The following is an 11,396-nucleotide window of genomic DNA, read 5'->3' as shown; positions in this document are numbered from 1 at the left end:
AGATCACAAAGGAAACGATTCCACCTCGAGATCTCAAACGGAAGAACGATCACGGGAGTTTTTAGGCAAAACTGCTCCACGTCAACTCAGTACGGTATTCCTTCTAATACATGTTATGACATTGAAATGAGGACACTGAGTGCGAGGTAAGGTTAGTTTTTCATCGACTCACTTCGAAGCAAATAGCAGAACGTGTAGTGCCTTCCAAGTAACAATTACCTGCTGTATTGCCAAATGGGCTAGGGTAAGAACTAATGCTGATACTCGTAACGAATATTAGGCATCTTTGGCACTGCGAGATATTGTGCAAAAGGAGAACGGGGTTACCAGACATTCATGAAAAGCGTCATGGATACGCGGTGCGCCAGTAGACCTCTCTCCCAGGCTTCAGTGGCGGCAGGGATCGAGGGCAATCGAGTGGAGTAACAGTATCGCTTTTTCCAGATTTACATTCGTGCGATTTCTATTTCCCCTATATTCTAAATAAACGATAGGTAATATAGTGTATCCTGTAGGGCAAGCAATGAATAACGAGATTAGGTGTGACAATGCAAACAGAGCGCTTATAATAATTTAAAGGATCGGCATCGAACAGACGCCGTAGAATCATTGCTCTACCGGGCAGCAACTTCTAAGCTAAAGTTGCTCCAGGCGACCTATTGGTTTTTATCTGCAATCTTACACTGCTCTTGTTTCTTTCACAACAAAACCAAACTTCGATTATTCCTTTTCGATATATTAACTTCGACTTTCCACCTAAACTTATATTATACAAAACAATGATAAAGACATATTAACCGAGGAACAGCAGAGTCGGTGGCATTCTAATGATATGTGTATAAGTGGAACTGCGCTTCCTCAGCTTCCTGTGACTGCGGCCTATCCCACGGCTTAGCGATAAGGTGGATTCAAGCGGTTGTAAGCGATGTCTTGAGCAGGATAAAGAGTCACCCAGCTCCGGGCCGGCTGTCCTGGACATTATGGGAGTCAATCGAGAAAGTGGGTGAGCCAACGAGTGGGTGCTCCTCCGGGGGTTTAATTGCACCGGGGTCGCATTCGAGCACTGTTTGATGGATGAAGACTCTATTGGAGTCGATGACTTAACACCCATCCTGCACCGAGCGCAGTAGTAGCGAGAGTCCCGCTTATGTGGTTCATCAAATTCAACTTGGGCTTGGAAGCCCCGCGTATGCACCTACTAGGTATTGCAGTTATTCTCGCTCACCCACTGGTAAACCGAATCTAAAGATCTTCTAAGGAGTCGAAGGGTAAAAAAGCGTTGCCATAACAACCTGATTTGCCTGTCTTAGAAACTTTTCTATTTTCTTAGTGTGCGAACGCAACTCGCGCCCCGGACAGGACTATGAACAGAAATGGCGATATCTGACTTTTTGCTATGAATCATTGTTTTGAGAAAATCGTATCTTAATAGAGTTTTCCAGAAGAGAGTATTTTCCCAAAAGAATTTTCAACTTTCTGGAGTTATACTGCAATCAATTACAGTTAAATGTCAATGCTTAAGCTAGTTTTGATGTTATAATTAATCGTAATGTATGATGATGATGATGATATAGCTACACACAACAGTGACGGATATTCAGGCCAGCTGTTAATTAATATGCTGAACTTCCTACGAATATGATGCTTACGCAGGGCTTACGTGTGGGGTAACTTACGTAACGGGGGGGGGGGGTAACGTACACTGAGGGCATTCGTATTTGAACAAAAGACAACTGGGGAGGTCGATGTATCCCCAATTTAAATATACTTTCACACTTACCTGATTAGTACTGCGCCGCGCCTCACTGTTACCGTAATTGCGCATATCGTTGACCGTGTGTCAGTGTACTCTTGACAATCCGTGTTTGTGGGCAAACTTAGCAGAACTAGCTACAGACTTAATAATTTAGGATCTCGTACTTTTGCTGTATACTGATGAAGTAAGCTACTGGTCTTTACTTGAATAAAATTAATCTCCCTGTTCGGCGGAGGTATTATATTTTTTGAGCATGGCAAACGCTATAACGTTACATTCGGATAGGGGCTGTCTTGAAAGGTTCACAGAGAGACAGACCTTTTTATGAGGTTCTGCTCCGCTATTGTTTTCCCACTTCTGCTCCAAAAGGAACGTTTGATTAAAAGCATCAAACTAACGAGAGTTTACAATGCCAAGCTAAAAATATGACTGGTCCGACGACATAACTCAATTATTAGCAAGACAGCGAGCTAAGCCGTTGCCTTCTATCAGCGCCACTGAGCAACCTGTTCAATGTCAATAGATAAAAATAAAACTGGGTTGTAGGTATCAATCGTACGAGGTAACACAAACTGTTACAAATCACAGCGAAAATCGGCAGACGGCTTCTGAAGATCCCATTGACGTGCCCTCGATCGTTACGAACATGAAGATGAAAAAGCTTAACTAATGAGCAAAGGAAGAAAGACCTACGAAGGCAGAATAATGATGAACGACCACGCTGTTCCGCTGATGGCCCGTGATGTAGTACAATCGGTATTTTATATTTGAAATTTCCCGCGTCGCACCATTCCGATATGTCATCTGTAACCTCAAACGTCACCGATAGCGATGATGACGAAGACGTCCGGATCGAACAACAATAGTAGAAAATGTCGAAATTGTTTTAGCAATGATGTCCATTCACATGTTAACGATATCAATTGTGTCTCGCAGGATTTACGTGTTCCTGCTCTGTGCGTAATCTAATTGGACAAACAAACCACTTCTTCTTGCAGTATATGCCAACTGGAATCATGCTGATAAACAGGACTTATTTCCGTAACAGCGAATTGCTATCTAATTTCACATGCTATTGTCGTAACACACTTCAGCGAGCACTGCCGCATAGTTCCCTGTTGGGAACAAGGGCGGGAATATTCAAAAAATCTTCTATCCTCGAGCAATGCCTGCCTACGACGAGAACTGAGTAAAAAGCAAGTTTGAAATTTGCTACCGTGGGATTCAGTGACGCCAATACAAAGGCTGCACTAGGTCCAACGATCTGAAGCACTTCGTTGATTCAATTGGTTTCTGAGAGTTGTCACTCTTAGCTTTCTCGGGACTCGTGGTGAATGTTCGCGGCCGACAGCGAAGAGAGCTTAAGCCCAACGAGTAGAAGGCGAGGATGAGTCGATCTGACGTGATGCGACGGGGCGGACCGGAAACATGTTTTCCTCGATGACGTTACTAGCAGCGGCAACGGCAGTTTCCACAGTAAATGTGCTCCTTTTTCATTTCATCGGCTGGAGTTTAAGCGGACGATACCGCTGCGGATGGGCACCGGCGCCATCGAATTGTGGCGCATGCTGTTTTCTTGGTAATAAGATAAATATCAATTGCAATTTTATACCACTTGTCACCTTTCCCCGCTTAAACCTTGATTTCGAACACTTTAGTTAGCATACATTGAATTAATTTATTTTTGCTTTAACCTAAAATTTCGTTCAGCTAGTTTAACATATCAAGCTACCTACAAACAGCAGCGGTTTGCCTACACCCATTCGTTTTTCATGATTCTGTCCTCACTATTCTTACCTTAAAGGTTCAAACGCGTACCATGTTTAGGTCTATAGCTAACCTTCATATACACTTCTATCCTTCCTAACGATGATTGTTCTATCCTTTTACCTTTCTCAGATGGGCTACACAGTCTTCACTTTTTTCTACCTTTGCAACCATTTCTACTTTACAACCATTTCAGTCGGTTATTGTAACTATGGGCCAATTTCTTCCCTGCCAAGCTGAAGGGTTTGAAGTCGCATTCCCAGGAACTGCACCAGGGACGGTATGCGTTCACTCGCTGTCGTTGAACTTCCTCTAGATACACCGTTAGCGTGCTCTATCTCGCGTGCGCGCTTTCAATATACTGAATTCGTCTTACGCATCGAAGAAACTTCCTGAAAATGCTCAATCATTGTTCCTTCCGTTTTTGCCATTGCTCTTGTCGCTCGCCCCTTAGCAGTGTTCCATCCGTTCGCTTCGTGTGCTTTTGCTATTTGCTGGCCAGCCCCGCCTCGAGTGCACTCTAGAGGTGTTCTTGTGTATATTTACATTTATATTTTGCGTCCATTCTTTTCGATTCAGCACAGAAAATATCGAGTCGCCAAAACGCTATTTCAACCAAGTTATGATTCAGTCAGGCAAACGTGTTCGAATAGAGGAGATGCTTGTCGTCTACTCTGGGTGCATCCCGCACAAAATGAACAATAGTGGATTGCAATAGTTGAGCGGGCGGTTTTCATCATCACCGACTTCACAAGCATAATGATGAAATACACACATAAACACAATAGTGAGGACGAGACGAGGCAAACGTTGTGGGAATCCCAAAAAACACCACGAAAATCTCGCACTCATCTTTCTTAAGTAAAGAAAAATGGCTTCACATAGTAGGAATAAGAGCACGTCGCCGGGGGCAAGATGCGCTGGTGCGGCTAGATTTAGATAGCCCGGCCAGGGGCTGAGTACTTTCAAGGTTGCACGTACATACATGTTTATGACGGCGATGGCAACAAACGAGGAGAAAATGATGTTATATTCCACTTATTCTCTGCTATTGCGGTCTAGAACATAAAAGTGACAACCAGTGTTGTGATCTGAATAAACGCCGTTCGACTATCCAGCTACCCGACGGCTGGGGAGAGACCTTTACGGTGAAGAAGTTGAGGACGACGAGCTTTCGAGTACATCGTGGTTACGTTGTAACTAACGCACAGCTCGTCTGCATAAAGTACGTGTCAACAAGCCGAGATCAGTCGACATCGTGGGCCGTCGGTCGTGCGTTAGAGAAATCAGACCACTAACGAAAATGTACTAGCAGCTCTTGGCAAGTCATCAGCCACTGAAGACTAAGTAGAAAGAATAAGAAAAGTAAACGAGTACATCGGATATATCTTTCGATTAGCAGTTTAACGATCAGATTTTCGTTATAACGGTCGATCGTAATTAGTAAGCGTATGAACGTACCTTAAGGATTCGGACGGTCTGTAAAAGACAAGTATTTTAGTAATGACTTCTACTTCAGAAGCTCACAGAACCTGGACGAAAACGATTAAACTATTTCCTTAGTGATTTTTGGCAATTTTGGCCATACCCAACAGGCAGACACCTATTGTTATCAGACTACCTCATAGTGTAGTGACATCACAATGACAGACGAATCGACGAATGCTTTGTCGCGTTACACTTTAGCTGCGAGGAGCATGACCCGGAATAATATCGAATATATCGCACTCTAGTAATGATAATATATAATAATGTGTAAACACTGTATTGGAGCTGCTCTTTAGTCTTCTTTCAGTGTTATTAAAAACAACCGAAGCGATACGTTCAGCAATGATTATTTTGTCTCACAGTTAAGGTGCACTATACCGAGGTAGATATGCAAAAGAAAAATAATACTTTTTTTGTTAGATTTCACCGTGTCCGTGAGTACCCGACGACGGGTCGGCTCGTAAGCGCCTTGGGCCGCCATCTAGACAGGGAGCGCGTTGGAAGACTTGTGACAATATACAGTCATGCGTTTTCTACGCTCAGCGTAGAATTGATTGTGTGAAACCTATCGCACTTATCAGAAATTACTCTGCACCCATATATCTACACTTCCTCGATTCGTCTCTATAATGTAATTTGTATATTGATACTGTCTACTAATTTTGTGAAAACTATGAAACTAATTAACTTCTGAATCTTTCTAGGCTGATTAACAGACAAGATATGGTATGGATAATTTGAATTTCTTACATGAGTTAGATCTTCATTTTACTATTAAAATTTTCGTAAACGAGGCTACTACCTATTATAAATTTTTGCCCAGCTATTATTGCTCATGGGAAACCTACTAGTGCCTAGACAAGGACGTTAGTATATCTTACGTAATGCGATGGCATAATAAGTTAATAAATGAACGCGCTGTATATTCCGTTTACTAGGATAATTGACGATCGTCAAAATTACATCAAAACTATTGTTACTTAAATTCGAGCAATGCTCGCCAAGAAATAGATGTGACCTACAATATATAACGTTCTCTTATATTGCCAATGGCGACGTTGTGACTAATAATATGCGCAGTCTATGTCGGCTCGTTGGTCTAGGGGTATGATTCTCGCTTAGGGTGCGAGAGGTCCCGGGTTCAAATCCCGGACGAGCCCGCAATGTTTTTTTGGAGTTTCAAAAAATTTGCTGTTTTCTAGCCAAAAGGTACTTTATAGTGACTATGACGTATCAAGCAGCTTCCAGACATAGATCTCTGAGTACTTATGTTGAATGAATTCATTGGGGAAATTATGATACTCACTATCCGTAACCAGTCGAACTAGCAATACGCATTATACCTAGACGGTCGCTTTCCGCTTTTAAAGTTTTTGAAACCGTTTGCGATAAATGTTACTCGGTATCAATCAACAAATCTCTGACCCTAGTCTCCTGTTTATACTGAGAGGTTCCTCGCGGTTAGTCACAGCTCCTGCGTATGTTTTGGCCATCTGTTCGTCGTCAGCTTGGCTACGGTGATGTCATCGAAATGGTCAATGGTGGCGATATCTGTTAAGCTTCGGCGCCTTACCAATTCTCCGGGTTCATCCAGTGTTAGTACGTAGCAAAGGAAAGCGTACGGGTATTTTCTTCAAGGTTAATGATCGGAAGAAGTTTTATAACCCAATCGATCTCTCACAAGATTTACTTGATGCTATGCCAAACTGAAACAATCAAGCGACAAGCATTCACAACAATAATCTTACAGAGATGTTCAGAATTTTCTACCGAAATTTGTGTAACCGAATATTAATATACCGTTTCTACTTTACCGGTCGATTATTTAACAACACTGCGCAAAATGGTAGTCAGTTGTGCCAATTTTACTTGAATAGGGTTTTAGCAGTTTCGGTTTATTAAAAAACGAGTTCTATACAAAGATAATAAGCATTTCATACTATTTGGCTGTATCTGATCTGTTTTTTCTGGCTAATAATTTATAACTTTGTTCTCCACATGCATGATTGTCGAAGAGGATAGGTTAGCATTAGATAAACCTAGGACGTCAGAAAGGTTTTGCCCTTATCGAGTTTAAAGGGAATAGATGGCTTTGGTCGAAAGGGAGATTGGATTACGTTAGCCCTATCTATGAGATCCAAAGTAACAAAACTGTTATGTTAACAAAACCGCTAGCGATAAGGTCTGTGGCATAACCTTTGAGCACCAATATATGACCACAACGGATGCTTAAAGCAATTAGCGTTTGCAACATGAAAAGTGCGCCATACTGAACTCACGCACAGATCCCTACTTTCAACGTTGAACTTGCTTAAATCATGTTAAATCACGGTAGTCATATGATAGGCGTCACATTAGGTTCCTGGGTTATTATTTTTACTACGTTCTCTCTAGTTAAAACGTAGCACAGTACTTACTTCGTGCAGTTTGTATAATCAGGGTGCGGGGTTAAAAAGTTATTATATTATCGCGTATATATACTGTAAAATGTAGTTGTGTTTGGTTGTATATTTTAGCTTACGAAAATTCAATTGATTTGGCAAAATTTACAAATAGGCTCGTGTTATTTTTGTCGATGTTGGCAAGCCCTCCTCCGTTTCTGAGTTCCGTGGCCTCGGTCTTTGCCCCGTTAATTTCGAGTTCAAGCTTCGCGACGCAGTTATGTACGGCTGTTGCGGCAGAGGGAATTTTTCGTGTTGTACATTACTAGGTACAGGATTATCTTTACAAGGGCATACCGTTGCTTAATGGATGAGAGAAGGTCGTTAATGAAAAGCTCCAAGAGTAATGGAGTTATCTTGTCGTGCGAATTCCATCGTTTGCATTATGCTATTCCTCTTCGTGAGGCCCCAATCGAGGATAATGAGAGTAATTTGAAAAATGCTTTTCGGTATACCTAGCATTTTCGAAGGCACCCCCCGAGTTGCATGAATACTATGGACTATTGTCGGGTCCCAGCCAAATGCCACTTTGCAATTGGACGGAAAAATTTGTCAGTATAATCGTATGATGTCTGCATTTAGTTTGTGAGAATATTACAAGCGATCTTCGTAGGCCAGTTTGCACGGGATGCTTTTTCGACAATTCTTCGTGATACTCCAGAAACAGAGTTAGGAACGGGACAAGGTTGATAGAAAATCATAAACCAAACTTTTCTATGCGGTTTTTCTCCAAGAGCTTGAGCTAGTGGGACCTATTTTCTTTTTTGACATCACCAAGATCTGTCCATAGTATTAGATACGAGCGTTATAAATGAAGAGCCCCAGCAAGGTTAGCCAGTTTGATTATTGCTTTTATGTATTTATTAAATAAACCAATAGCATCGGGAGCTTGAAGATACCGCCTACGACCTGCTACATCTTCCGACAGCTTTACTAAAATAATATTGCTTATCACGTATGTGGGAGCACGCACACAATATCCCGTACATGGGTTTCTAGGGTGTCTGGAAAAACTGGACAATTTAGTCTTGCAGGTTTGGAGTGGGAGGTTTGCAAAGTTTTCTCCGACCTAACTTTGATGTATCTGAAAGAGATCTTCTAGAATTTTTTTACCTACGCAGCTAGTATTCTCGGGTAACTAGCTCTTTCGCTCGCAGCAGCTTGGTAATCAGTATTCCACTAGGGTTTAGCCGGTGAGACGGTTGGTGGCTATGCAAGCAGATTCTGAGAGACGCATCGCACAATCCCATAAGTTTTCCTCATAGAGAAAAATGGCATAAGCAGCTTCTGCCGTTTTTGGATATTCAGCATCCAGGATCCTGTTAAGCCTTTGTGTAAAAGTCGCTCTCTATACTTGTGTGCTACTTGAATCGTAACGGGCACGTACCATGTTAGTAACACGTCCTCATTAAATAGGTTGCTTGGACTGATACACCGAACCTACTCCTAGGCGATGTTTATGGTGTATACGTCCATAATGAGGATACCACGAAACTTACAAATGTAGAAATATTTTGGCCTCGCGTATGGTTAAAATACGTATATGTCATCTTAACTGTACACAAAAAAATAGAGCAGTAATTACATGTTGAATCCTGTTGCTGCTGTCGATAAGCTAGCTAAGCCTATAGTAAAAATTAGTATTTTACATTACACATATTGTGTACAATTTCTATCAAATGTTTAATATGATAACATCTAACTGTTCATTGTGTCAGTCAAATCAACATACGAATTTAGATATAGGGTTTACATTTACATAACAAAATGAGGATAATTTTATATATTAGAGAAAGTTATTATTAGTAATTAGATAGCAGATGGAACGTTGATAATTTTTGGTAAAAACCCTCATTATTTGTTTAGAAGAGCTTAATTTTTTGTTTCGTCTTTTAAATCTATGACATAAATCACAGCCAGTCCGAAGGTACCGCAAGCACATAACGCATAAGCACATTCTCTCCATTCTACCATCATAAATAACGTTGCTACGCTGTATATCTTTGTATAATCGTGTTTACTACATAGATTGAACGGCGAAGGGCGCTCAATTTCAATATTGATAAATTTGGTTTGATTGCAAGTATCTACTGGATACTCCTTCGAATACATACAAACAGTATTTTGATTGCAGAGGAATAGATGTACGCAAGAGGTGTTAACTAAGCTAATTTTCGCCATTGTTATTGTATATTAGCTAAGATACTAGTTCGTTCAACATGACGTAAAGGGAAATGGGGTGAAACGCTATGACCGGTTCGTTCGTTGGCCATTGTGGGGCGCCTACACTGCACCGACGGCGGACGACAGGAAGTCTTTTTTTGCTGTTGATGACCTATTTGGCTCACTGCTTTAGGGAACGTGAGCGGGTAGTCGGAAGCTCAGCTTAAAAACAATGCTGAACTTTATGCTAATTAGCGCAGATGAATGCACCTATTTTCACTAGATATTCCGTCTGCGGTTTCGGTAAACAGTGGCTAGATAAAGGAAGTGCCGCTCGACATAAAGCGCATATAAACCGACTTTGTTGCATCCTCATACGTTGACACAATTTTAATATTAAAACGCAGTGACCTGAATGAGCGAAATTTAAATGTATCATAAATAACTTACCATCAATTTCAGTTATTCAGTTCAGTAATTTTAATCCAGTTATTATTTACTATCACTACAAAATGATTCCTAAATAGCAGGTACTAAATTACCTTATTCTCTATTATTAATTGCCTTGTTATATTATAAAAAAATTACTATATTTAGTAGTATATGTTTCAATATTTTAAATCATTTTATTATATAATGCAATATAATGAACGTTTTTACGGTAGCCGCACCAGTAAAGCAGGTGGGTTATTTCCATTGTATGGATACTTTGTTAACTAGCTCATTCGCTTTTCGTTTAGGCAAATACATTCCTTACATTCGTTACAACGGGTCAATATTAAAAAAAAAAGCTGAGGTGTCGTGTACCGTCGATAGCTCAGTTGGCAGAGCGGAGGACTGTAGAGCGCTCAAGCAGTTATCCTTAGGTCGCTGGTTCAAATCCGGCTCGACGGACGATATTTTTTAGATATAAACAGAAAATAATGATATTTAGCTAAAGGGAGCAACAAGCAAAAATTTGATCACTGTTTTTCTGCTCCAAAAAGAATATGAAGTGATTTCTGAAGACGTTCAAAAATCTAGTATATAGTTATGAGGTCCTATGTGGTAAGAGAAAAACGACTTGGCTTATAAATTATATGTAGCCTATAGGACATGGCCGTATGTCGTAAAGCTTATATTCAAACAGAGATTTCAATTGCCAACAAACACTAAAAATTGCGTTTTTTAAAACGCTTAGTTTCGTTAAAGGTCGGCTGTTGCGCTAATACTAAATATGTATCTGTTAGTTAGTTACCTACCTTTCATTAAATTCAACTGCATCATGTCCCCCGCAAGCTTCTCCTTATTTGGTATATACCCACCCAGATAAATTTTTGACCTAACACTGTAATCTCTGTGCGCACATTGGTGAAGATGCAATAAAGCTAGTTTAAACATACACTGATATATTGACATTGAGGATATTCGTACATGTTAAATCAGTTTACTGATGACTGGGAGATAATTTACAAACGTATGTTAACACTGAAAAAGAACACGTATAAATGAAAAACAATGTTCTTGCCAGGGCTCGAACCTGGGACCTTCCGCGTGTTAGGCGGATGTGATAACCACTACACCACAAGAACCACGACCAACCACCGCATTATTATCGTCATAAACAGGACCTAATGTGCCCTAATGCAATGCCGCCTGTTCCGCGTCTAAGTTTTTTTTCTTAGTCAACAATAATAGATATGGTTCAACGATCCGGCGATTCATGCGCTATAGTCATCCATCAAAGAACACGTGTTGCTTGAGCTATCTCGTTATGCTAGACAGTAATTGGCGTTACGGCT

The 11,396-nt window shown here is 40.7% G+C and overlaps 3 non-coding genes across 3 annotated transcripts; 2 read left to right on the top strand and 1 right to left on the bottom strand.

Annotated features, from left to right (window-relative positions):
- The first annotated feature begins 6,099 nt into the window (after positions 1-6,099).
- Positions 6,100-6,171, top strand: TRNAP-AGG (transfer RNA proline (anticodon AGG)). Its single transcript has one exon. It is a non-coding gene; the product is annotated as a tRNA-Pro (tRNA).
- A 4,250-nt stretch (positions 6,172-10,421) lies between these two features.
- TRNAY-GUA (transfer RNA tyrosine (anticodon GUA)) lies at positions 10,422-10,509 on the top strand. Its single transcript is given in 2 exon segments — positions 10,422-10,458; positions 10,474-10,509. It is a non-coding gene; the product is annotated as a tRNA-Tyr (tRNA).
- Positions 10,510-11,113: 604 nt separating this feature from the next.
- On the bottom strand, positions 11,114-11,186 carry TRNAV-AAC (transfer RNA valine (anticodon AAC)). Its single transcript has one exon. It is a non-coding gene; the product is annotated as a tRNA-Val (tRNA).
- Between the last annotated feature and the right edge of the window lie 210 nt (positions 11,187-11,396).

The sequence above is a fragment of the Varroa jacobsoni genome, unplaced genomic scaffold (assembly GCF_002532875.2).
Source record: "Varroa jacobsoni isolate VJ856 unplaced genomic scaffold, vjacob_1.0 scaffold_80, whole genome shotgun sequence".
NCBI lineage: Eukaryota > Metazoa > Arthropoda > Arachnida > Mesostigmata > Varroidae > Varroa > Varroa jacobsoni.
The sequence above is the reverse complement of the archived record's forward strand: the minus strand, read 5'-3'. Positions and strand labels throughout refer to the sequence as shown.